This window comes from Camelus bactrianus, chromosome 12 (genome assembly GCF_048773025.1).
Source record: "Camelus bactrianus isolate YW-2024 breed Bactrian camel chromosome 12, ASM4877302v1, whole genome shotgun sequence".
Taxonomy (NCBI): domain Eukaryota; kingdom Metazoa; phylum Chordata; class Mammalia; order Artiodactyla; family Camelidae; genus Camelus; species Camelus bactrianus.
In genome coordinates, this window is record NC_133550.1 from 35,794,049 (window position 1) to 35,821,140 (window position 27,092).

General features: G+C 37.0%; 1 protein-coding gene and 1 pseudogene across 9 annotated transcripts in view; both read left to right on the forward strand.

The window, feature by feature from the left end:
- Positions 1 to 27,092, forward strand: part of ANKS1B (ankyrin repeat and sterile alpha motif domain containing 1B) — an 860,784-nt gene that overhangs the window by 77,320 nt on the left and 756,372 nt on the right. The gene's annotated exons all lie outside the window — the stretch shown is intronic.
- LOC141579483 (interferon regulatory factor 7 pseudogene) lies at positions 289 to 1,764 on the forward strand (annotated as a pseudogene).

The window sequence follows — 27,092 nt, forward strand, 5'->3', positions numbered from 1 at the left end:
ATTACTTCTGGAGTTAAGATGGAAACTGTCAGACTTCTTCAAATACCATAGAAATAACCCAGTTTTTTGAGATCATTTTCCATATACAGACTTGAATTAAGGGCTATTATGAGCCCATGAAGCCAATCTATAAAGAATGTTAAAGTATTACTGGAATACATTAGAAACATGGCACTAGTTAGCTCAGTTTTCCATAATGTGGCAAAATCTAAATTTTCCCTTTCTCACTAAAGTAGATAGTATCTTGGAATAGAAAAAAATACTACAATTGGGCAGTACCCTTCCATCATGAAGTAAGTTTTGAAACTAATCAAAGACTATAGATTTGAAGGGAAAACCAAATTGTTTGTCTAAGATACCCATATATCTGGCTCTGTCAGTTTCTCAAGCTGTCTAACAGCTCATTAATACTGATACTCGTTGCCTGAAATTGTCTGGGAGCAGCTGCTCACAGCTCAGTCTGCATGCACAGTCCAGCCTGGGAGCTATGGCCTTGACCATCGTGTACAAGGGCCAAATGGTGCTGCAGGAGGTGGTGGGACACCCGAGCTGCATGCTCTTGTATGGCTCTCCTAGCCTAGCCACTGAGGCTACAGAGCCCCAGCATGTAGCCTTCTCCAGCCCTGTTGAGGTGCTGGACTAGAAGCAATTCCACTACATGGAGAAGGTGCTGCAGTACATGACCCCTGGTCCTACAGCTGGAACTCCAGGGGCCTAGGCTGTGGGCCCAGAACCAGGAACAAGTGCAAGTCTACTGGGAGGTGAGTGGGCCCCTGGGCTCTGCCAGCCCCTCCACCCTGGCCTACTTGCTGTCCTGGAACTGCGATACCCCCATCTTTGACTTTGGCACCTTTTTCCAAGAGCTAGGGGAATTCTGGGTCCACCGGCGCCGGGGCTCCCCACACTGCAACATCTACCTGGGCTTTGGGCAAGAACTGTCAATGGGGAGGCCAAAGGAGAAGAACCTGATCCTGGTGCAGCTGGAGCCATGGCTATGCCAGGCCTTCCTGGAGGGTGTGCAACATGAAGATGTGTCCTCCCTGGACAGCGGCAGCCTTGGTCTCTGCCTGTCTGGGTCCAACAGCCTCTCTGCCGACCTAGAGCACTTCCTGGAGCACTTTCTGATGGAGATGGAGCAGCCTGCCTAGGTCAGACCCTGGACCCCTCTCAATCCATTAAAAACCCAAGAACCAAAAAAAAAAAAAAAAAAAAAAAGAAAAAGAAAGACAGTCTTCAGTGCATTCTGCTTTGGGAAGCTAGTGATGGTATCTAAAGATGGAGACTTTCGTATATGCCAGACACAGTATTAGGATTTTAAAATATATAATTTAAATCTCCTGGCAACTCTCCAGGGTAGATGATGTTATTCTCATTTCATAGATCAGGAGCCTGTCTCATAGGTTAAGAACTTGCCCAAAGTCACATGGCTAGTAATTGCAAAATCTAAGTTCAAACCCCTGTCCTGTGTAACTCCAAAGCTCATGCTTTTTCTTTCTCTAAGAGAAGCTTAGAATCTACATAAAATCTGTTACTCATCTTTGTATCCTACTATCTGATTCAGTATCTATCACAGTGTAAGCTAGGAAGAAGTGGAGGAAGCATTATGAACAAGACACAAAGTATGAAAGCTTAGGTATATTCCACTTAATAGTATGTGGTCCAGTGGTTTGAACATAGAGTATGTGAAGGAGATTGTATAATGTCATTTTGAAAATTAGATTGAGGTGGAATCATGAAACCTTTTGATGATTAGGTCAAAGGATTTTAAATATTTTTAATACTCAATAAGAAGCCCTTGAAGATTTTTGAGCATTGGTGTGGCAGGATCACAGCTGTGCTGTAGGCGTATTAATTTGGTAATAGTGGATTGAATGCATTGGGGATTAAGAGATTAAAGGTAATAAGGAGACCAGTTAGCTGTTTGTAACAAATTAAAAGATAGGTCTTGATAATCCAAACTTTGGATTGGTTAGAATTGGAAAAGGGAATAATCTTTTTTTTAAATGAAGTATGATTGATTTACAGTGTTGTGTTAGTTTCTGATGTACAGCATAGTGATTCAGTCATATGTGTGTATATACACACACACACACACATGCATACATATTCTTTTTAATTTTAGGTTATTACAAGATATTGAAATAGTTCCCTGTGCTATATAGTAGGGCCTTATTGCTTATCTATTTTATATATGGTAGTTTGTATCTGCTAATCCTAGACTCCTAATTTTTCCCTCACCCTTTCCCCTTTGGTAACCATAAATTTATTTTCTATGTCTGTGAGTCTGTTTCTGTTTTGTAAATAAGTTCATTTGTCTCATTTTTTTAGATTCCACATATAAATAGTGTCATGTGATAATTGTCTTTCTCTGTCTGACTTACTTCACTTAGGATGATAATCTCTAGATTCATCCATATTGTTGCAAATGGCATTAATTCATTCCTTTTTTATGGCTATGTAGTATTCCATTGTATGTATGTATGAGTGTATATGTATGCACACAAACCACAACTTTTTTATCCAGTCATCTGTCAATAGATATTTAGGTTTTTTCCATGTCTTGGCTATTGTAAATAGTGCCGCTGTGAACATTAGGGTGCATGTATCTTTTTGAATTAGAGCTTTCTTCTGATATATGCCCAGGAGTGGGATTGCTGGATCATATGGTCTATTTTTAGTTTTTAAAAGAATCTCCACACTGTACTAAATTACATTCCCACTGGCATTGTGGGAGGGTTCTAAAAGAGGAGATACTTTTGACAAATATTTTGCTATTAGACTTCATTTAAGTTAGCAATACCTTAATATGATGGCAGGGAGAGAAGGAAATTTAGTGATCACTTTGAAATTGAAAGCTTAAAGGATTGGGAGAATGACAACATACTAGCTACAGGGGAAAAAGTCAGTGGGTAGAACTTTCCCTAGGTTAGGGGAAAAAGAGTTTGGTTTTCTCCTAGAGGTGGCAAGGAGATCATTGACAGGGCCTGAAAATGCATGATTGGACTTCGGAGAAAGGTCAGGGACTGATGTAGAAATTTGAGAGGCACATACATAGAAAACTAGCAAAAAGAAAAAAAAACTACTATCTGGAGGTCAGCCTATATATGAATGAATGGTACAGCCCACATGGAATATAGTGTAAAGTTTTAGTTCCTAACAAGGATTGCCTCTCCATTCCTCATGATAGCTGGGTCCAGGGATGGAGAATTCTGTCCATACTGTTCATTGCACCTGGTTGAGGAATACTGGGTGAGTTCTCTGGAGACATATTCAAGGGAGGTGAATCCTGTTTTTCTTTTTCCTTCTCAGCTTCTCCACCTTTACATTGTCTTTCTTCACCCCTTTTACTCTACTAGATTCTGTATTTTCACACTTACTGTTTCAGTACAAATTTTTGGTGGTATAGTGTAAGAGAAAAATAGAATGGATTGCAGCGTTTGGATATTGAGTGGGAAGATAAAAGCAGTGCATGAGAATAATTTGTTATGCTGTATTAAAATCCTAGCATTTCCCTACACTTGAATTTTACTTTATATTTTTGATAACTGGGTAGCATTCGTAGTATTTAGCTGCATTTAGGAAAACACATGAACAAGCTGAAGTATTCAGTGTCATAGAAAACATGAGACAATTTTTAGGACATGTTTGCCTTGGCAGAATAATAGCACCTTTGTTCAGATAACTATTAGAGAGACAAAAATAAAAATATTTAATAGTATAGGAGCTCAGTTCTTTAGCTGTCTTAAGTCTACCTTTGTGCTTTTTTTCAGTTGTTGATATTATGTAAATAACACAGATGTCCTGCTTTAATTGTTGCCTTAGAAAAAAGTTCCATGCTGATTCTGACTATTGAAGAGCCTGTCTTGTTTTTCCTCTCTGAAACTTGCTCTGTGATTTCTTTTTCTTTTTTAATAATCCTTTTACAAATGCTATTTTGAAATGCTTTGTTTCCTTTTTTACACATAGGAGCATGCTCATTGGAAGCATATTGTGTGTGAAGATTGTCACTTGTTCAATTTTGTGCACTGATGGTGAGCAGAAAATCTTTTTAGCCTCCTTCTTTGTAAAAATGATTTAAACAAAACCACTTCAGAATTCAGTGTTAACAGTAAAATTACTTCTCAAGCTATGATAATGAAGAATAACAGAAAACCAACTATGTTAAAAAATGAATAATGCATCTATTTTAATTTTTGGCTCCACTCCCCCATCAGCTTCTATTTTGGCTACTGAAAGGGATGCAGTAAAATTCCCCAAAAGTATTAATTTTTTTTCTGGAGCGGCTCCAGTAGAATGTCAAAGGAATTTCAAAAAGAACATTCTCTTAGGTATAATGGCTTTGGAATATGTAATAGAATATATCAGTATGCTTTTAAAAGAAGTATGGGTAGATCATGAAGAACATAAAAGGAGTTATGAACTACTACATTGTTGTTCAGGATTAAACCAAAATTGTTTGCATGTTTAATTTCCTTCATCAATGGTTTATAGTTTTCTGTGTATAATTCTTTCACCTCCTTGGTTAGATTTTTTCCTGGATGTTTTATTACTTTGGGTGCTATTTTAAAGGGGATTGTTTCTTTACTTTCTTTTTCTGTTGATTCATCATTAGTGTAAAGAAATGCAACTGAGTTTTGAACGTTAATTTTGTAACCTGCTACCTTGCTGAATTCTTCAATCAGCTCTAGTAGCTTTTGTGTGGACCTTTTGGGTTTTCTATATATAGTAACATGTCATCGGCATATAGTGACACTTTTACCTCTTCTTTTCCAATTTGGATCCCTTTTATTTCTCTCTCTTGCCTGATTGCTGTGGCTAGGACTTCCAGGACTATGTTGAATAGGAGTGGTGATAGTGGGCATCCTTTCTTGTCCCAGATTTTAGTGGGAAGCTTTTGAGTTTTTCACCGTTGAGTACTATGCTGGCTGTAGGTTTGTCATATATAGCTTTTATTATGTTGAGATATGTTCCCTCTATAACCACTTTGGTGAGAGTTTTTATCATCAACGGGTGTTGAATTTTATCAAATGCTTTTTCTGCATCGATTGAGATGATCATGTGGTTTTTGTCCTTTCTCTTGTTGATGTGATGTATTACACTGATTGATTTGCGTATGTTGAACCAGCCTTGTGTCCCTGGGATGAACCCCACTTGGTCATGATGTATAATCTTTTTTATGTGTTGTTGGATTCTATTTGCTAATATTTTGGTGAGGATTTTGGCATCTATGTTCATCAGTGATATTGGCCTATAATTCTCTTTTTTGGTAGTGTCTTTACCTGGTTTTGGTATCAGGGTGATGGTGGCTTCATAGAATGAGTTTGGGAGTATTCCCTCCTTTTCAATCGTCTGGAAGAGTTTGAGAAGAACTGGTATGAGTTCTTTGTATGTTTGGTAGAATTCCCCGGTGAAGCTGTAAAAAAAAAAATTTGTTTGCATGTGAACAGATTTAATTGTTTACAAAATCTGCATAACGCTATCAACAGAATGGGATGATGGAGGGAGACATAAAAGCTTTTAGCCTGACTATGATTCATAGATGTTTCTCTAATAAATAGCTTTTCCAAAATATAATCTGAAAGAAAAATAGCAATGAAAACAATTAGTTACTTATAGACAACTAAAACAATTCTATCGATTCTATATTTTAATTGTAAATTAATTGGAATTATGAGGGTAACACAACTCTTGAGAAAATGAATAAGGTGTCTTTATATTCTTTAGGAGGGTCAGTGACAGGGTAACTAGATACCTTTTTTTTTAAGGAATTGCCCTTTTTAACAATTTGATTTACTATAGAAAGGCTTTTCTTCTTCTTTTAGGTGATTATTTGAAAAGAATAGGAAAGATACAGCTGTCTTTTTTTTTTTTTTTTTGGAGGTACTTCAGCTACAGAGTTGTGTTTATTATATTTAAATTATTATATTTAATATATTTATTATTCCTCAGTTCTTGGTACAATCAACATCATTGTTCTCTCTCTCTTTTAAAATTGTATAATATTACTGTTTATAACTGAATAATCCACTTCCATCTCCAATTCCTCTTACAAATTTTCACATTGCAATGGTCAGATATGTAAGGGTCTTTATCAATATATAGAACTGTATTGTTTACAGAATGTGCCTAACTGTTGAGGTAGTCTCATTGCTTTAATCTGTAGTCTCACACACTTTGAAACCATTTTCCAAGTGTCCTCCAGAGGGATCTTTGTAAAATATAAATTTGATCACGTCAATTGACTACTTAAGATTCTTGACAGACTTTCCCATTCATTAGGAGACTCTTTTTGTTAAATCCCTGTTTGCTCCTCCCAACGATCTCTTATCAAACTCTCCACCTTCCTCACTAAACTTACTAAATTTTTGTTGAATATCCCATAATGTTTCATGATGCTAGCCTTTGCACAAAGCCTTCCCTGTGTTTCGATTACTTGTCACCAACCTTACACCTCCCTGTACTCTGCCTAGAAAATAATTCTTTTGTCTTCAGAATACAATTCAAGTGCTCGCCTTTTTTATGAAGCTTCCTCCAGACTTCCACAGGCTGATTTGGTTTATATTGTTTTCCTTTGTGTCTTCACTGTATCTGAAATAGAATTTTATTGTAACATCTGTAACACTTTTTTTGGTTTCCCAGTTTGTGTCCCTTTTCTAAGCTCTGAACTCTAAAAGTGAGGGGAAACTCTTAGTCAACTATTTAACCCAAGTAGTGTTTTGAAATTCCCTCCAAATATTAATCTTAGGTATTTAGGAATGGGAAGTCATAATTCCTAGGAATTCTTAGGAATTCGTGAAATCATAAATTGTCCTTAAAAATTTCCAGTAGTCTTTGTATGCTATATTTATTATTATGAATATCTCAAAATTTTGTTTGATATATGAAAAGTGTAGTTTAGTAATATTTATAAAGAACTGTAGCCTACAGTGAACATTCAAACAGAAGAAAACACCACTGAATAGCTACTGGGTTTTTCAAATCACATTACATTACCTTCTAGGAATGCTGACAGTTTTGCCAAAGAATAGGTTCTTGCCTTGCGCAGGAAAGAATTCAAAGTGAAAAGTGAAAGTAAGTTTATTCAGGGAGATACACACTTCATAGATACAGTGTGGTTAATCTCACTCCGAAGGGAGAGCAGCTTAGGAGATGAACTCTTCATAAGCAGAATGTGGGCCATCTCAAAAGGCATGAGGGAGAGAGACCGAGAGGTGTGTGATGGTGGGGTTTAGTTTAAAGTAAAAGTACACACATACACCATACATATCATAAAAGTAGATACATACACCATACACAGAGTGCAGGCTGTCTCAGAAGACAAGAGAGAGAGCAACCGTGAGGTACAGGGTTGTTAGTTTTTATGGGCTCAGTAATTTTATATGCTAAGGAGTAGGAGGATTATTCCAACTATTTTGGGGAAGGGGCAGGATTTCTAGGAATTGGGCCCACCCACTTTTGGACCTTTTATGATCAGCCTAGGAACTGTCATGGCACCTATGGGTGTGCCATGAGGCTCAAGGTCCACTGGAAATTGAATCTTCTGCCATCTTGGTTATAACCAGTCTGCCCTGTCCTTAATTGCTCTGTCATTCCTTCAGTGATTGTGCCCTGCCCCATTAAGGCCCTCTTGTCTCAAGAGTACCACAAAAAACTCACATGTCAAATTGCCAAAATAAGGACTTATTTAGCTTCCAAATCCTGTTATTTCTTGAAACACCATTCATAGGATTTGTATAAAGTACATTACTCATATAAATGTATTCATATTTATTTTATTTGCAAGAGTGATTCACTGTTAGCAGCTGACAGGGCCAGAACCATACACTTAAACATTTTTTATTGAAGTTTAATTGATTTACACTAGTATGTTAGTTTCAAGTGTACAACATATTGATTAAATCTTTTTGTAGATTATACTCCATTTAAAGTTATTATGAAACAGTCACTCTATTTCCGTGTGCTGTACAATATATCCTTGTTGCTCATTTATTTTGTACATAATAGTTTGTATCTCTTAATCCCTTATCTGTGTCTTTCCCCTTTCCACTTCTCTCACTGGTAGCCACTAGTTTGTTCTCTATATCTGTGAGTCTGTTTCTGTTTTGTTATATACATTCATTTTATGTTTTTAGATTCCACATGTAAGTGATAACATAACATATTTGTCTTTCTCTGCCTGACTTATTTCACTATACATAATACCATCTAGGTCCATCCACAGTATTGCAAAATGCAAAATTTCATTTTTTATGGTTGAGTAGTATTCCACTGTGTATATATGTGTGTGTGTGTGTATGTATATGTATATCTTCTTTATCCATTCATCTGGTGATGGACACTTGGATTGCTTCTGTATTTTGGCTATTGTAAATAACACTGCTGTGAACATTGGAGCGCATGTATCTTTCCGAATTAGTGTTTTCATTTTCTTTGTGTGTATACTTAGCAGTGCAATTGCTGGTCATATGGTAGTTCTATTTTTAGTTTTTTGAGGAACCTCCATACTGTTTTCCATAGTGGCTGCATCAGTTTACAGTCCACTAACAGTGTTCTAGGATTCCCTTGTTTCCACATTCTTGCCAAGATTTTTTATTTATAGACATTTTGATGATAGACATTTTGATGATAGCCATTTTGATAAGTATGAGTTAATACCTCATTGTGGTTTTGATTTACATTTCTTTCATTATTTGTAATCTTGAGAATTTTTTCCTGTGTCTGTTAACTTTCTGTATATCTTCTTTGGAAAAATATCTATTCAGGTCTTCTGCCCATTTTTTAAAGTGGGTTTTTCGATATTGAGTTATATATGAGCTGTTTATATATTTTGGATACAATCCTTTAACAGTCATATCATTTGCAAATATTTTCTCCCATTCCGTAAACTGTCTTTTTATTTTGTTGATGGTTTCCTTTGCTGTGAAAAACTTTCAAGTTTAATTAAGTCCCATTTGTTTATTTTTGCTCTTATTTCTTTTGCCTTAGTGGACAGATCCAAAAAATATTGCTAAGACTTATGTCAAAGAGTGTTCTGCCTTTCTCTTCTAGGAGTTTTATGGCTTCAAGTCTTACATTTAGGTCTTTAATTGATTTGGAGTTAATTTTTGTATACGGTGTGAGGGAATGTTCTAATTTCATTTTTTTTCACATATACCTGTTGTTTTTCCAGCTTCACTAATTGAAGAGACTGCCTTTTCTCCATTGTTATATTCTTGTCTCCTTTGTTGTAGATTAATTGACCATAAGTGTGTAGGTTTATTTCTGGACTCTGTTTTATTCCATTGATCTGTGTGTCTGTTTTTGTGGCAGTAACATGCTGTTTGATTACTATAGCTTAATAGTATAGTCTGAAGTCAGGGAGTATGACACCTCCAGCTTTGTTCTTTTTTCTCAAGATTGCTTTGGCAATTTGGGAATTGAATTGTAGCATTTAAATTAAATTAAATTAAATTAAATTAAATTAAATTAAATTAATTTTGTAGTTTCATATAAATTTTTGGATTATTTGTTCTAGTTCTGTGAAAAAATATTATGGGTATTTTGATAGGGATTATATTAAATCTGTAGATTGCTTTGGGTAGTATTATTTTAATAATATTGATTCTTCCAATTCAAGAGCATGAGATATCTTTCCATTTATTTGAATAATCTTCTGTTTCATCAGTGTTTTATAGTTTTCAGAGTATGTTCTTTCACCTCCTTGGTTAAATTTATTCAAAGTATTTTATTCTTTTTGATGCGATTTTAAATGGGATTGTTCTCTTGCCTTCTCTTTCTAATAGTTTATTAGTATATAGAAAAGCAGCATGTTTCTGTATATTAACCTTGTATCCTGAAGATTTACTGATTCATTTGTTAGTTCTAATAGCTTTTTGGTGGAGAGTAGGGATTTCTATATGTAGCATCATGTCATCTGCAAAGAGTGACAGCTTTACTTCTTGTCTTCTAATTTGGGTGACTTATTTATTTTTCTTATCTGATTACTGTAGCTAAGACTTTCAATACTATGTTAAATAATAGTGAGAATGGGCATCCTTTCCTTGCTCCTGAATTTAGAGGAAATGTTTTCTGCTTTTTACTAATGAGTAGGATGTTAGCTATGGGTTTGTCATAAATGGCCTTTATTGTGTTGAGATGTGTTTCCTCTATACCAACTTTGATGAGAGTTTTTATCATGAATAGACGTTAAATTTTGTCAAATGCTTTTTCTGCATCTATTGAGATGACCACGTGATCTTTATCCTTCCTTTTGTTACCGTGGTGTACCACATTGATTGACTGAATATTGGACCATCCTTGCATCCCTGGAATAAGTCCCACTTGATCATGGTGTATGATCTTTGTTATATATCATTGAATTCAGTTTGCTAATATTTGGTTGAGGATTTTTGCATCTATATTCTTCAGAGATACTGGTCTGTAATTTTCTTTTTTTGCTGTGTCTTTGTTTGGTTTTGGTGTCAAGGGTAATGGTAGCCTCATAGAATGAATTTGAGAGTGTTTCATCCTCTTCAGTTTTTTTTTTAATAGTTTGATAAAGATAGCCCTGGTGGGTCTAACGGGGGTGCTGTGGGAAGCCTGCACTATGCTTGTGAGTAGTGTGCACATGCTTGCTTACTTCTGAAAGGACAGAGAGGGTGGGCTGAAACTGCATGGGTGGCTATTGGTTTCCCCCAAGCACGCCAGCTTGTGCCACAGTCTGAGCCAAGTGACCACGCTGGCCCCACTTACTTCACAACACAGCTCCATGCTGTGGCGAACAGCTGCTGTGGCCGAGGGGAGAGCTCAGCTGTGAGGGACAAAGGATGCTCAGCCTTGAAGCAGCATCTAAGCAGGGCAAAGGCAGCCATTTCTGGTGCTTACACAGGTAGAGCATAAGAAGCAGTCTGGCTCTCTCATTGTGGCTACACTGCCATAGCCTGCGCTCAGATCCATGCTGAGCTCCTGCACCACCCACTCTTTCTTCAGCACTGCTTTCCTCTGGAGCAAGGGTGCTGGTGTTGGATGTGGGGAGGGCACATACTTAATGGGAATGGACCCAGCTCAGACCCCACCTTCAGGCCTTCTGCTCCAGTAATAGGGGACCCACTCCTGCCACCAATAGGGCTGTTGATGGCCACTGAGCAGAGGAGATTCCCCATGACATACCTGGCTCTGGCCCTAGCCTCTCCATCAACAGACTCTTCTTCTCCAAGGTAATAGCTGCCAGCACATCCTGGGAAAGATGTGACTTGTGTTCATGTCAGATCTAGCTTTCCCACCAAAGCTGCTGGACGTATGCAGACTACATAGGAATGCTTCCACACAAGGACACACCTTCAGAACTGGCATAGGTAACAGTGTCATCTAATTTCATAGAGACAGAGAAAGCAAAGTAAAAAGACAGAGGAATATATTTCTATGAAAGAGCAAGAGATAACCTCTGGAAAAACAACTAATGAAGCAGAAATAAACAATTTACCAGATAAAGAATTTAGAGCACTAGTAATAAGAATGCTAACTGATTTAGGGACAATAATAGATGAACACTTTGAGAATTTTAACAAGGAATTAGAAAATATTAAAAAAACAGTCAGAACTGAAGAATATAATAACTAAAATGAAAAACACACTAGAAGGAATAAATAACAGACTGAGTGACACAGAAGTACATGTAAGTGATCTGGAAGACAGAATAATGGAACTCACCCAATCAGAACAGCAAAAAGAAAAAACAAAGTTTAAAAAAATGAGAAAACTTTAAGAGGTCTCTGAGATAACATTAAATGTACCAAAATTTGCATTATAGGCATCCCAGAGAAGAAAGAGAGAGAAGGGGGTCAAAAATATATTTGATAAAATTATGGCTAAAAACTTCCCAAATCTGAAGAAGGAAGCTGATATCCATGTACAGGAAGCACAGAAGGTTCTAAACAAGATGAACCCAAACAGACCCACACCAAGACATATTATGATAAAAATGGCAAAAGTTAAAAATAAGTAGGGAATTCTAAATATAGCAGGATAAAAACAAAGACTTATATACAGGGAACCCTTATAAGGCTATCAGCTGGTTTTTCTACAGGAACTTTGCAGGCCGGAAAGAAGTGGCATGATGTGTTCAAAGTGCTGAAAAGGAAAAACCTGTATCCTACTCTACTCAGCAAGATTATCATTTAGAATTGAAGAAGAGATAAAGAACTTCTCAGACAAGCAAAAACTAAAAGAGTTCATTGATATTAAACCTACGTAAAAGAAATAGTAAAGAGTCTTCTCTAAGTGGGAAAGGTTGTAACAAGAAGTAAGAATCTGTAGAAAAGAAGTAAGTCCACTAGTAAAGGCAAATCTATAGTAAAGGCTGAGGATTAACCACTTGAGTAAGCTGGCATGAGGATTAAAAGACAAAAAAATCTCCTATAACTACAATAATCAGTAAAGGGATAGATATGGAGATGTAAACTCTGACATAGAAAACATAAAATGTGAGGGTGGGGGTAAAAATTGTAGCTCTTTTAGAATGTGTTTGAACTTAAATGAGTGCTTGTTTAAAACAATTAGAATTATTGGTCAACAAATATGAACCCCCTGGTAAAACCACAAATTAAAAACCTACAATATAGATACACAAAAAATAGAAAGAAATGTGCACAAGCATATGAGTAAAGAAAAATGATCAAACCACAAAGGAAGAAACTAAAAGAAGAAAAGAACAGTGAACCCCCCCAAACCGAAAACAAGTAACAAAATGGAAATAAGTACATACACTTTTTTAAAATCTTATTTTTTATTGAAGTATGGTTGATTTACAACATTAGTTTCAAGTGTATAGCAAAGCGATTCAGTTATACATATACATACACTAATCACAGTTCTAGGCAATAAGTACATACACTTTTAACTTGACAACAGCTACAGACAAAACTGACCAATTGAATTGTGATTGTGTCTTTCCTGTATTTACTTGCCCTCATTCCTAGATGTGTTGACCATAGCCTTCCACTCCATATGTCCGAAGCACTTCCTGCCTTGCTTCTAATTTGATGTCAGTATGTTCCTTTGATACAGTACTATCTTGAAGTTGTTAAGCTTTTATTCTCACAGAGGAATTAAAATACTTTTCCTGGTATTGTTTTTCTCTATTTCTTGGCTAATTTTTCTTGGGATTTGGAATTTGGAAAACATACATTTTCTGAGAAATACTGGAAACAAATTGTTGTATGGAAATAATCCCCAGTGTCTAGCATGTCAGATATCAGTAAAATATTTTGAAACATCTCTTAAGTGAATGTTCCTTTGTAGGCCCAAAGTCTAACACAGTATCCAGCACATAGACTACTTAAATTATTTTTATAATTGAATCCATAGTTCTTTTGAATCAGAGTGTCATGATAAATCATTAGAGTTTAGATTTGGTAATTGACACCAGAAGTGCCAGATTAGTTTACATCATTTTGGTAGCTTGGAAGCAGGTACCCTTTATTTAGCTAAAATCTATGAGAAAACCTATTGGATGATAAACTCATCAAAGACTTTCTGCTTCATGCATTTGTAAAATTCTGTATCTTTTATAGTGTTTGTACTTATGGCAATTGATTAATTACTTGTATGATTATTTGCTTAATGTTTGTATTGTTGACTAGAATTAGCTCCGTGTGGGCAGGGATTCTTTCTGTCATATTCACAGGTGTGATCCCAGAAGGTGCTAGTTACATGCATATAATAGGCAGCTTAATAAGTATTTTTTGTGTGCATAAGTGAATAAAGGAGATAGCAATGTAAATGAAGCAGAGTACCCCAGAATGTGAGCCTGTTTTACCTGAGGTCTCTGAGATGTTCTGAAAAACAGTCTGAAAGCCACTACTTACTCCTTGACAAAGACTGCATAATTAATTGTTACATGGTCTTGCAAAAGGTTTTCTTTTTTCTTTTTTTTTTTTTTAACATTTTTTATTGATTTATAATCATTTTACAATGTTGTGTCAAATTCCAGTGTTCAGCACAATTTTTCAGTTATTCATGAACATATACACACTCATTGTCACATTTTTTTCTCTGTGAGTTATCATAACATTTTGTGTATATTTCCCTGTGCTATACAGTGTAGTCTATTCTACAATTTTGAAATCCCAGTCTATCCCTTCCCACCCTCCACCCCCCTGGTAACCACAAGTCTGTATTCTCTGTCTGTGAGTCTATTTCTGTCCTTTATTTATGCTTTGTTTTTGTTTGTTTTTGTTTTTGTTTTTTAGATTCCACATATGAGCGATCTCATATGGTATTTTTCTTTCTCTTTCTGGCTTACTTCACTTAGAATGACATTCTCCAGGAGCATCCATGTTGCTGCAAATGGCATTATGTTGTCGGTTTTTATGGCTGAGTAGTATTCCATTGTATAAGATGTGTGTTTATTGCCATTTTGAACTTATCTTTACAGTTGAATTGGTATATCCTCTTTGTTCCTTTCTTCTTCCTTTTGTGGTTTGGTAATTTTCCTTTGTATTATCATGGATTTTATTTAATTTTTGTGACTCCTTTGTAAATTTTTGGCTTGTGGTTACCCTTTTTTGTAAATCTATCAACCCATTACTATAACTGTTTTTATTAAACTGATAGTAACATGATCTCAAACCCATCCTACTGTTAAAAAAATTTAAAAAAGAAAGAAAAAAATTTTCTATATTTCCCTGCCTCCCTCTCCCACTCTCAGTGATTTGTATGTCTTCTTTTATAATTTCATGTTTACTTTATTTGCAATTCATGAGTTATCACCTTTCCAGTTGTGTGTTTCTCATTTCTGTAGCATCCTGCTGCTTTTCTATTTAGAATAGCCCTTTCAATATTTCTTTTAGCATGGGTTTAGTGTTGCTAAACTCCTGCAGCTTTTTTTGTCTGTGAAACTCTTTATTTCTCCTTCTATCCTCAAGGATAGCCTTGCTGGATAAAGGATCCTAGGCTGCATCTTTTTTTCATTCAGGGCTTTGAATATATCTTGCCACTCCCTTCTGGCCTGTAGTGTTTGTGTAGAGAAATCAGCTGAGAGCCTTATGGGGGTTCCCTTGTAACTTACTCTTTGCTTTTCTCTTGCTGCCTTTAGAATCATTTCTTTATCCTTGACTCTGGCCATCTTGATTATGATATGTCTTGGTGTGGGTCTGTTTGGGTTCTTCCTGTTTGGGACCCTCTGAGCTTCCTGTACTTGGATATCTGATTCCTTCTTTAAGTTTGGGAAGTTTTCAGTCATGATTTCTTCAAAAACCTTTTCAATCCCCTTTGATCTTTCTTCTCCTTCTGGGACCCCTATTATGCGAAGATTGGGACGCTATATATTATCCCATAGGTCCCTTATGCTATTTTCATTATTTATTATTTGCTTCTCTTGTAGTTCTTCTGAATGGGTGCTTTCTATTGCCCTGTCTTCTAGATCACTAATTCGTTCCTCTGCATTATCTAGTCGGCTTTGCACAGCTATTAGATCATTCCTCATCTCTGTCAATGAGTTTACCCATTCTACTTGGCTCTTCTTTATAGCTTCAATTTCATTTTTGACATATTTTATATCTCTAAACACTATCTCTTTTAATTCCTTCAGCAATTCGATTACTCCTTTTTTGAAATCTTGATCTAGTAGGCTATCGATGTCTATTTCGTTGATCTTTCTTTCAGGGGATTTCTCTTGTTCTTTTAATTGGGAAAGGTTTTTCTGCTTCTTCATCTTGCTCATACCTCTTTGGCACTGTGGTTTATGGAGTATCAGTTGTTTATTTTGGTCCTTAAGGATTTTATCTATCTGATGCCTATTTAGGAATAGAACTTAGGAAAAAAAGAAAAAAAAATAAGAGAGAGAGAGAAAGAATTTTAAAAGAAGGGAGAAAGAGGGTTTGAAAACAGTGTATAATGAATAATAGAAGAGTGAGTTGAAGCAGAGTATTAATCGGGTTGAGACGTCCTTTTGAAACCTTTACAAAAAAAGGGGGGGGAGATGAATAGATGTATTTGAAACCTGTGTCTAATCAATAGCAGGACATCAAAACCCAAGAGAAATAGAAATGAATTAAGAAGTAAAGATTAAGAGAGTAATAGAAAATAGAACAGGTAAAAACAGATTTAAAAAAAAAGGGGGGGGGGTTGTCGGTGTTCTCCTGGAGTCTATGTGCTTTTAATGTGAAGTCTTTCTGTCTTCGTCCTGTTTTGGAAGCTCAGCTTGCTGTTTTCAGAGGCCCTCCGTTGGCGCCGTCTTCTGTGCTGCTCCCAGCACCTGTCGGCAAGCGGATCGCGCCTCCTCCTAACACTGGGTCAGGTGCAGCTCTCTGCTGTGGGCGGGCGGGTCGCTGCCCCTCCGGATGCCGCAGTCAGATGTTGCAGACTGGCCGGGTAGGAGGGCGGGTCGTGCCCCCTCCCAGCACCTCGGTCAGGGGCTGTGTTCCTGCCCGAAAGGCGGGGGGCCGCTCTCGCTCTACCTGCGGCGCCGCCGCATGTAGCTCCGCTGCTCTGTGCGGCTGCGCGCTCCGCCCTGGCCGGCGCTCCGCCCTGGCCGGCGCTCCGCCCTGGCCGGCGCTCCGCCCTGGCCGGCGCTCCGCCCTGGCCGGCGCTCCGCCCTGGCCGGCGCTCCGCCCTGGCCGGCGCTCCGCCCTGGCCGGCGCTCCGCCCTGGCCGGCGCTCCTAGGTTGGGCTCGGGGAAGACCGAGGGACAGCCCTGTCCCTGCTCCGAGCCAAAACCCAGCTCCTTGTTTGTCTTTGTGGAGCAAGTTCTCTGAGCGACCAGGATGGAAGGATCCTATCTGCCCCGGGCTGCAGGCCAGTCTCAGTCTGGCCTTTGAGGCTGCTAAGCCCTCCGGTGCGGATGCAGGTTTCGCCCCCGCCCCCGCCTGAGTGCTCAGCGCGGAGGATATGGCGGCTGTGCCTGAGCCCCGCCTCTCTTCCCCCGAAAACTTTCCGTGGGTTTTCAGAGATGGGGGTGTGCACCCTTCCCCCGAGAGCACCTCAACCTTGCTGTTTTATGGAGGGCCCAGGTTGTTCTGCCCTGTGCACCCACAGCCACAGCGCGCAGCCCCTGGCGTTCCCCCGGGGCTGCCTCCGTGCAGCCACTTCCGTCCTCCGCCCGGCTTGTGCAGCCTGGCCCTGCCCGCCGCTGCCGGCCCGCGTCTCAGGCTGGGTGTCGGGGGGACACTCTGTGCCCGTTTAACTTAGTTTTGTTAGTCAAGGGCTGCTCTGTACAGATTCGAGCCTCGGAGGCTCCCCCTCCATACCGCTGGCCTCTCAGTTGGAGAGGGGAGACCCAGCGAGCGAGCGCCAGTCCTCCTTTGCCGCTCCCTCCCCGCGGGACCCGTCCCGCGCTGCTTTGCCTTTTGTTCTTTCTTTTTTCCTTTTCTCCTACCAGATTTTTGGCGTCTTTATCTTTTGAAGAGGGCGATGTTCTGTTGGAGTTCCGCAGGTGCTCTGGTTGGCTGAGTGGGTCTGTAGATGTGGGTCTTGGTGTACTTGTGGGAGAGGGTGACCTGCGAGCGTCCTTCTACTCCGCCATCTTCTCCGTCCTCTCCCGCAAAAGGTTTTCTTGTCGTTTGCACTGTTAGTGAAATTTTTATTACCCAAGTGGTATGCCCATTAGCTTGTCTGAGCTAGCAACATCATCTTTCATATTAATAGATAGTAGATTATTATTATTGCTCCTACTATTTACTTCCTTGTGACCTCTTTAGGAAGAGCATTTCACCCCTTTCAACTTACTAAATATTTTTGCTAGAATAACTTGAAGGATCATAATATAATGGTCTAAAGTGTAAAGATTTAAAAAAAATTCTTATTTAGAATTTTAATATCTCCTCCTTAACTAATATGACTAGATTTGTGAAATGGATTTGTAGATATATTAATACTTTGGATATTTTACCTATGTCCTAGTTTCATCATAGTGATCTGGTAGGCGTGAGGGCAGGAGTTGAACTGGAGGGGATGGAGTATAGGATAGAAGAGGGCATCAAATCTTCTGAATAAATATTTTTGATTATTATTCCCTGAATATATTATGGCTAGGACTTTTCTCAAATTATTTTCAATATTTCTGCCACATTAGACAAAGCTAACTTTGTATTTTTCTGTATTTTAATGACTTCCAGGGTTTCAGATGTTCAGGGTGAAAAAACTGCAGTTCATTTCCACACAGGAGTAGTTTCTGGAGCTGGAAAATGTGGAGGTGGAGAATGACTACTCAGTTGGAGTATTTGGTCATTGTCATGTCATGGAGTAAAAATACAGATACCTCCTATTGGTGCAGATTTTTCTGGAAGGTCAAACAAAAGGGAACAAGAAAGGAGGAGCATATTATTGAATTTCTCTCATACTCTTTCATTTTCAAATATACTAATTCTTGGATTTTTATCAAGTGTTTTTGATTTCTTTTAGTTGTGGGGAACTTGGACTAGTGTTTATATCTGTGGTTGATTTAGAGTATATTTAACTAGCCGAGAAGAATTTTCCCACATGTCTTTGTCAAAAACAAATAAAGCTATTAATTGTAAGCTTGGCATTAACATAGTCTTTACTGAAAAAGAGAAATCAAGCAAATTTAATCTATTCATACAAAATTATCTCTGTCCCTTGAGTCACTTAACATATTTGGGTATTTCTGCTTGGGACTGTAAAATGCTTCTAGCTAGTTTGGATTAAAAAAGGAAGACAAAATTAGGTATCTTATATTTCTTAAAACCTAGAGTTATTGATATTTTTTATGTATTGAAAATTTGAGTTAGATGACAGAGAATTTGGTTTTCTTTAAAGTTATACATGTAAAATAAAGGCTACAACAAGAGGATAGAACTTTCAAGTTACTAGATTTAAGGTAAGTGATAGAGACAAGAGTTTATACAAATAACTCAGAGACAGTGAATGGACATTTTTGAAAAATAAATCAATGTTTTAAAATACAATTAAAATAATTATTTCAGGAGGCAAGGAAAAATACAGAGAGAAATGAGAGAAAACAGATGTGTATTATATATCTAGGGATCTAACATTCTAGTCATAGATATTCTAGAAAGAGAAAAGAAGTAGAGGAAACTAATAAAAAACTAAATAAAATAACATTTCCCTGAGATGAAGACAAATTTGAATCTTTCATTGAGTGTTCAGAGAAAGTGCTATTGACCTGAAACAAATAGACTGCCAGTTATGTCTCCAGAAAAATGGGTTTGGAATCAACAAAGAATTGTAATTTGGGATCTGCAACCATGGTGCAAGTCCCATACAGCAAGGAGAGGAAAACTCTTTTAAAAAGGGGAAAAGGACGCTGGGAGGGCTATAGTAAACAAAGTGTCCATTGGAGAAATAAGAGCTGGAAATAGAGTGACTCTTATTGGCTGCATTGTGCAGTCTCTCATTGGCTGATCTCTTTCCAATAAAGAAGAGGGAGTTTTTCCATTTCCTGATGGGTTCTGCTATCATCATAGAGCCTGAGAGCTCCCCCTTCTGGCCTCTTGTCTGAATTTTAATTGAGTTTTCTTTTTATTAATTTTTACAGTGCTAACCAAAACTATTGAGGGAAAGAACTCTGTCTATCTCTATCTATCTACCTGTCTATCTATCTATATCTATCTATCTATCTATCTATCTATCTATCTATCTATCTATCTATCTATCTCTATCGATCGATCAATGGATCTAACTCCCAGTGGAATTTCTGAATTCTGTGGACAAAGACACCATTTACAAGATTTTATATTGAAAAAGCAGGTACAGTCCAAAAAGAAGAGAGAATCAAATTGACATTGGTCTTCTTGACTGTAACAGTATATGCTAAGAGATAGTGGAGTAGTGTACTCAGAATTCCACAGGGAAAAAAATTTCTGATTGTATCATATGACTTCAGTTTATAAATGTGTAGCTATTTTTTATGGTAATGTGATATTGTGCCTTAGAATAAGAAGTATATATAGAAGGAAAGAAATAGTAAAGATCAGGGAGGAATTAAATAAAATAGAGATTTAAAAAACAGTAGAAAAATCAATCAAGCCAACAGATGTTTTTTGAAAGGGTAAACAAAATTGACAAACCTGGCCAGGCTCACCAAGAAGTAAAGAGAGAGGACACAAATAACAAAATAAGAAATGAAAGTGGAGAAATTATAACAAACACCACAGAAATACAAAAGAAGGTAAATAAATAAGAGAATGCTATGAACAATTATATGGCAACAAATTGGAAACCCAGAAGAAATGGACAAGTTTCTAGAAACATATAGTCCACCAAAACTGAATCAAGAAGAAATAGATCATTTGAACAGACCAATCACTAGAAGTGAAATAGAATCAGCAATAAAAAACCTTCCTGCAGACAACAGTCCAGGACCATATGACTTCACTGGGGAATTCTACCAAACATACAAAGAAGAACTTATACCAATCCTTCTCAAACTCTTCCAAAAGACTGAAGAGGAGGGAACACTCCCAAACTGATACTATGAAGCCACCATCACCTGATACCAAAACCAGACAAAGGCACTACCAAAAAAGGAAACTACAGATCAATATCTTTGATGAATATAAATATAAAAATTCTCAACAAAATATCAGCAGACCAAGTCCAGCAACACATAAAAAGATCATAAAGTATGATCAAGTTAGATTCATCCCAGGGACACAAGGATGGTTCAATATATGCAAATCAATCAGTGTGATACACTACATCAACAAAAGAAAGGTCAAGAATCACATGGTTATTTCAATAGATGCAGAAAAAGCATTTGATAAAATTCAACATCCATGTATGATAAAAACTCTCACCAGAGTGGGTATAGAGGGGACATATATCAACATAATAAAAGCTATTTATGACAAACCTACAGCTAATCTAACATAGTACTCAACAGTGAAAAATTAAAAGCCTTCCCACTAAACTCTGGAACAAAACAAGGATGCCCACTCTCACCAGTTCTGTTCAACATAATATTAGAAGTCCTAGCCATAGCAATCAGACAAGAAAAAGAAATAAATGGGATCAAAATTGGAAGAGAAGATGTAAAATTGTCACTATGTACAGGTAGTATAATACTGTATGTAGAAAACCCTAAAGACTCCATACAAAAACTAGTAGAACTGATAAACGAATTCAACAATGTAACATGATAAAAAAATTACCATATAGAAATCTGTTGCATTTCTTTACACTAATAATGAAATATTAGAAAAGGAAAGTAAAAAATCAATCCCTTTTAAAATTGCATAAAAAAATACTTAGAAATCTAACCACGGAGGTGAAAAATTTATATGTGGAGAACTATAAAACATTAACTAAGGAAATTAAAGATGATTTAAAGAAATTGAAAGATATCCTATGCTCTTGGATTGGGAGAATTAATATTGTTAAAATGGCCTTACTACCCAAAGCAATCTACAGATTTAATGTGACTTCTATCACATTACCCAGGACATTTTCCACAGAACTAGAACAAATAATCCTAAAATTTATATGGAATCACAAAAGACACAGGATTGCTAAAGCAATACTGAAGAAAAAAAATTAGCTAGAGGAATAACCCTCCCAGGCTTCAGACAATACTACAGAGCTTCAGTAATCAAAACAGCGTGGTATTTGGCACAAAAACAGACATATGGATCAATAGAACAGAATAGAGGGCCCAGAAGTGAACCCACATACCTATGGTCAATTAATCTTCAACAAAGGAAGTAAGAACATATGATGGAGAAAAGACAGTCTCTTCAGCTGGACAGCCACATGCAAATCAATGCAGTTAGAACACACCCTCACACCATACACAAAAATAAACTCAAAATGGCTTTAAGTCATAAAAATAAGGTAAGATACTGTAGAACTCCTAGAAGAGAACATAGGCAAAACATTCTCTGACGTAAATGTTAGCAGTGTTCTCCTAGGCAGTCTACCCAGGGAATAGAAATAAAAGCAAAAATAAACAAATGAGACCTAATTAAATGTATAAGCTTTTGCACAGAACAAAACAAAAAGACAACCTATGGTATGGGAGAAAATATCTGCAAATGATGTGACTGACAGGGCTTAATTTCCAAAATATACAAACAGCTCATACAGCTCAATAACAGGAAAACAAACAACCTAATCCAAAAATGGTCAGAAGACCTAGACAAGTATTTCTCCAATGAAGACATACAAATGGCCAATAGGCACATGAAAAAATGCTCAATATTGCTGATTATCAGAGAAACGCAAGTCAAAACTACAATAAGTTATCACCTCACATCAGTCAGAATGGCCATCATTAAAGTGTCCACAAACAATAAATGCTGGAGAGGATGTGGAGGAAAGAGAACCCTCCTACACTGTTGGTGGGAATGTAGTTTGGTACAGCCATTATGGAGAACAGTATGGAGATGCCTGAAAAAACTAAAAATAGAGTTACCATATGATCCAGCAACCCCACTCCTGAGCATATATCCAGAAGGAACCTTAATTCAAAAAGATACATGCACCCCAATGTTCACAGCAGCACTATATACAATAGCCAAGACATGGAAACAACCTAAATGTCCATCGACAGATGACTAGATAAAGAAGCTGTGGGATACACACACGCACACACACACGCACACACACGCATACACAATGGAATACTACTCAGCCCTAAAAAAGAATAAAATAATGCCATTTGCAGCAACATGGATGGATCTGGAGATCATCATAATAAGTGAAGTAAGCCAGAAAGAGAATGAAAAATACCTTATGATATCACTCATAGTTGGACTCCAAAAAAAAAGACACAAATGAACTTATTTACAAAATAGAAACAGACTCTCAGACATAGAGAACAAACTTATGGTTACCAGGGCTGAGAGGGTGTAGGGAGGGATACATTGGGAGTTTGGGATCTGCAGATACTAACTACTGTGTATGAAATAGATAAACAACAGAATCCTACTGTGTAACACAATGCACTATATTCAATACCTTGTAATGAACTATAATTAAAAAGAATATCATAAGAAATACATATATGTATAAATAAATCACTATGCTGTACCCCAGAAATTAACATAACATTTGTAAATCGACTATACTTCAATTAAAAAAAAAAGGAAATATGCATGTTTGGTCTTTGTCATTTTTCTGTCACAGAGGTCCTAAAATCCTAGGAATTTCTCAAGAGATAAGAACAATAAAGGTGTTTTTGGTTATTTTAATGATGTGACTTTTGTACTGTACCTAAGTATAGGTCCTGGTTGCCGGGAGAACTAGCCAAATGATTGGAGGGTTGGAACTTTCAGGAGAGGAGAGGAGCTGGAGGAATCAGTCACCAAAGGCCAATAATTTAATCAATTGTGCTTGTGTAATGAAGCCTTCATAAAAAACCTAAGGGACTTGGTTTGGAGAGCTCCCAAGTTGTTGAATACATGGAGATTGGAGAGAGTGGTGCACCTGGAGAGGGCATGCAAGTTCTGTACCTTTTCCCCACACCTTACCCTATACATCTCATATCTGGCTTTTCCTGAGCTATATCATTTTATAATAAACCATTGTTCTAGTAAGTGAAATGAGTTCTGAGCTATTCTAGCAGATTAATCGAAGCAAAGGAGAGGGTTGTAAGAACCTCTGATTTATAACCAGTTAGTCAGAAGTATGGGTAATAATCTGGAGTTGCAGTTGGCCTCCTGAGTTGGAGGAGGTTGTTGGAATCTCCAATTTGTAGCTGATTGGTAACAAAATTGGCTTGGGATTAATGTCTGCCGTGAAGGGCAGTCTTGTGGGACTTCCCCTTTACCTGTGAAATATGATGCTATCTCTGGGTAGATACTGTCAGAATTGAGTTGAATTGAGCTTAATTATCAGATACTCTGCTGTCAAGAAATGTTTGATGTTGCGTGGGAAGCCCTCCTCCCCCACTGCCCCACACACAATGGAATTGGGTCCAGGTACCCAAAAGAGGTATCAAGACAGATATTTCAGGCAAAATTCCTCAAGGAAGTTCTCTGGCCAGATGAAGTTGAATTAGAATCAATATTTCAAGTAAAGGAAAGATAAATTAATATAACTGAAATGATTGAAAATTCTTATGACATATAAGCCTTACAAAACAATTGTATTTTTCCAATTTCTGTTACCATTGTGTTCTATAGAAATTATCTTTCCTGCTGAATGAATGGCATACTCTTTAATGACATCTAAATCTAATTCTATAAATTTTAACTTTCTGTTACTAAAATAGTTACATTCCAGCTAGTAAGACTTACTTTTGCTCATTTCATTTAAGTAAACACAAAGAAAAATACATACATAATTTTAAAATACAATGAATTTTCAATCATTACATCTCTGTGGCCAGAATGCAAATTAAGAAATAAAATATTACTAACATTATCCAGAAGCTCCACTTGTGCTGTGTTCTAGTTTCTATCCCCTATAAGGGTAATTATTGTCTTGACTTCTAACACAGTAGAGTAGCTTCCCTCATTTTGAACTCAGATGTAATACACCATATGATTCTTTTATATATGACTTCTTTTGCTTAGCTTTGTTTGTAAAACTCAGTCATTTTTGAAAAATAAAAATAGTTTGTTCCTTTTTATTGCTAGATAGTATTCTACTTTGTGAATATACTGCATTTTATCCTTTCTACAATTGATGGATAGTTTTTGGTTTTTACGAATAGTGCAGTTCATGCTTGTACATATCTTTTGGTAAACATAGGTAAGAATTCTTGAACTGCTAGTCATAGGGTATGCATATGTCAATTTTTAATAAATACTATTAAATAACTTTTTAGTGTTTGTACCAATTTACATTTCCACCAGCAGTGTATGAGAATTCCAGTGGCTTCACATCCTTGTTAACACTTAGTATTGTCTGTTTTTAAATTTTAGTTATTGTGGTGGATATGTAGTGATATCTCATCATGGTGTTAATTTGCATTTTCCTTGATACATTAATGATATTGAACAATTCTGTGTATGTATTTGCTATTTGAGTATTTTCTGAAATACTTGTTCAGTATTTGCCCATTTTGTATTGGGTTGTATGCTGTTAAAATTTTTAAAAATTGATATTTAGGAGTTCTTTATGTGTTTTGATTACAAGTCCCTTGTTAAAAAGACACACACATACACACACACACATACACACAATTATCTTATCTAATTCTATGGTTTGTCTTTTTACTCTCTTAATGGTGTCTGTTGATGTAAAACAGTTCTTTTAATGTAGTCCAATTAGTCAGATATTTTTCTTCATGGTGCTTTTTGTATGTTAAGAAACTTTATTCTACTTGAAGATCATGGATATATTCTATTATGTTTTCTTTTAGAAATTTCATTGGTTTACTTTTCATATTTAGATCTGTAATTCATCTAGAATTTATTTTTATGTATGGCTCAAGGTAGAGCTTAAGATTCAGTTTATTCATATAGACATCAAATTGACCCAGCATCATTTAACAAAAAGACTATGCTTTCCCCATTGCACTTTTGTATCTCCTTTGTTGTAAATAAAGGGGTCGTATAGATTGGACTCTATTTCTGGGCTCTGTTCTGTTTCATTGATCTAATTATGTGCCCATGTCGATACCTCACTGTCTGAACTATGTTCTTTTACAGTAAGTCTTGATATATAGTAGTTAAGGTCTTCAATTTTGTTGGTCCTGTCCCTTTGAAAACTTCATTCTCATGTTTCATTCAAAGCTTTCTCCCTTTATGTAAGTAGCTTAGTGTGGAGGGGAATATATAGACAGGTAACTCAGACCTATTTCCCCTTACCTTCCTGTTCCCTCTGTCCCTGAATCCTCCCTTTGCTTTGCTGGAGGAGGGCAAACGCCCTAAAGATGTCTTCTTATACAGCGTGACAGCCTGTGGCAAGGTTTCTTACCCTTTTGCCCTTGTCATTACTCTTCAACTGGTTTGTCAATAGCTTCCTACAGATAGACATTGTTATACCCAACAGGTAGTCCCAGGCTGTATTCCTCTAATGTCTGTTTACCTCCTGCTGCATTGATTGATTTTTTGCCTGTGGCTCCCATTCTCATCTACTATTTGCTACCCCAATTTAGGCTCCCCTGGATCTGGACAGAATCCATATTCCATATATTTAGAAAATAAGCTGTCTGACATTTTGCCATTTCATCACCTCCCACCTTGCCTCAACTCCTGAAGCTCTGGGCTAGGTCAACAAAGAGAATGTTAAACCATGGATAGAACTTGTCAGTTATTCCTTCATACACACGCTTCCCAACTTTTTTTTTTTTTTTTTTAATCTCCTCTTTTCCTGTGCTTTGGGGAGGGAAGTCAATTCAGTGTTTTTCCCCTACACCTAAAGGAGGTAAGGAAAGCAGATTGCCTCTCTGCACAAAAGCTACATTCCTCTGGATGTGACTACATCATGCTCCTGTTGACTTAAAAGAAAAATGCACAACACAAGAATTGTGAGTGTAAGTTTTATTCAGGGTCTTTACTGAGGACTAATAGCCCAAGAGACAGGCTCTCTGTAGCTATGAGAAAACTGCTTTTAAGAGATAGAGGAGAAGCCAGTATATATATATGATTTGGCTAGGGACTACATGAAGTCAAGCATACACCTTGGTAAAAGATTACTGCTAGTGACAAAGAATAGATATCTCAAATTAATGATTTTAGTGCATTTCTATGTATGGAAGACACAGGAGTCTGAGTTTATTGAACTTCTTCCTGATGTACACATTTAACTAAGGGGACTGTTTTTCCAAAGCACAGAGGGTCTCATCCTGTTTTTCATCCTGAATTCTTCTTAGGGTACACTGTTGGTCAGCAATTACACTGGCTAATAATTTAATCCTTATAGAACTGGTTGATGAACAACATTTTTTGTTTTACACTCCCAATTCTTCTTTCTTAACTCTGAACTTTAAAAACATCTTGCAGCTCTGAGGTGGGAGAATCTCATGCCAATACCTGTGCCTTTCACCAACAAGGCTATCCTTGTAATCCTTGTGACTTTTGTTTACCTCAAGGCAGCAAAAGATATCAACCATATCACATATAAACTTGTTAAATATACAAGAAACCATGGGAAGCGTGAAACTACTAAAACCTAAATCACTGTTGATAATATGGTTGTAAAATAGCACAATTATTAGGAAATGTTTCTGAAATAAAAGTCATAAAGAG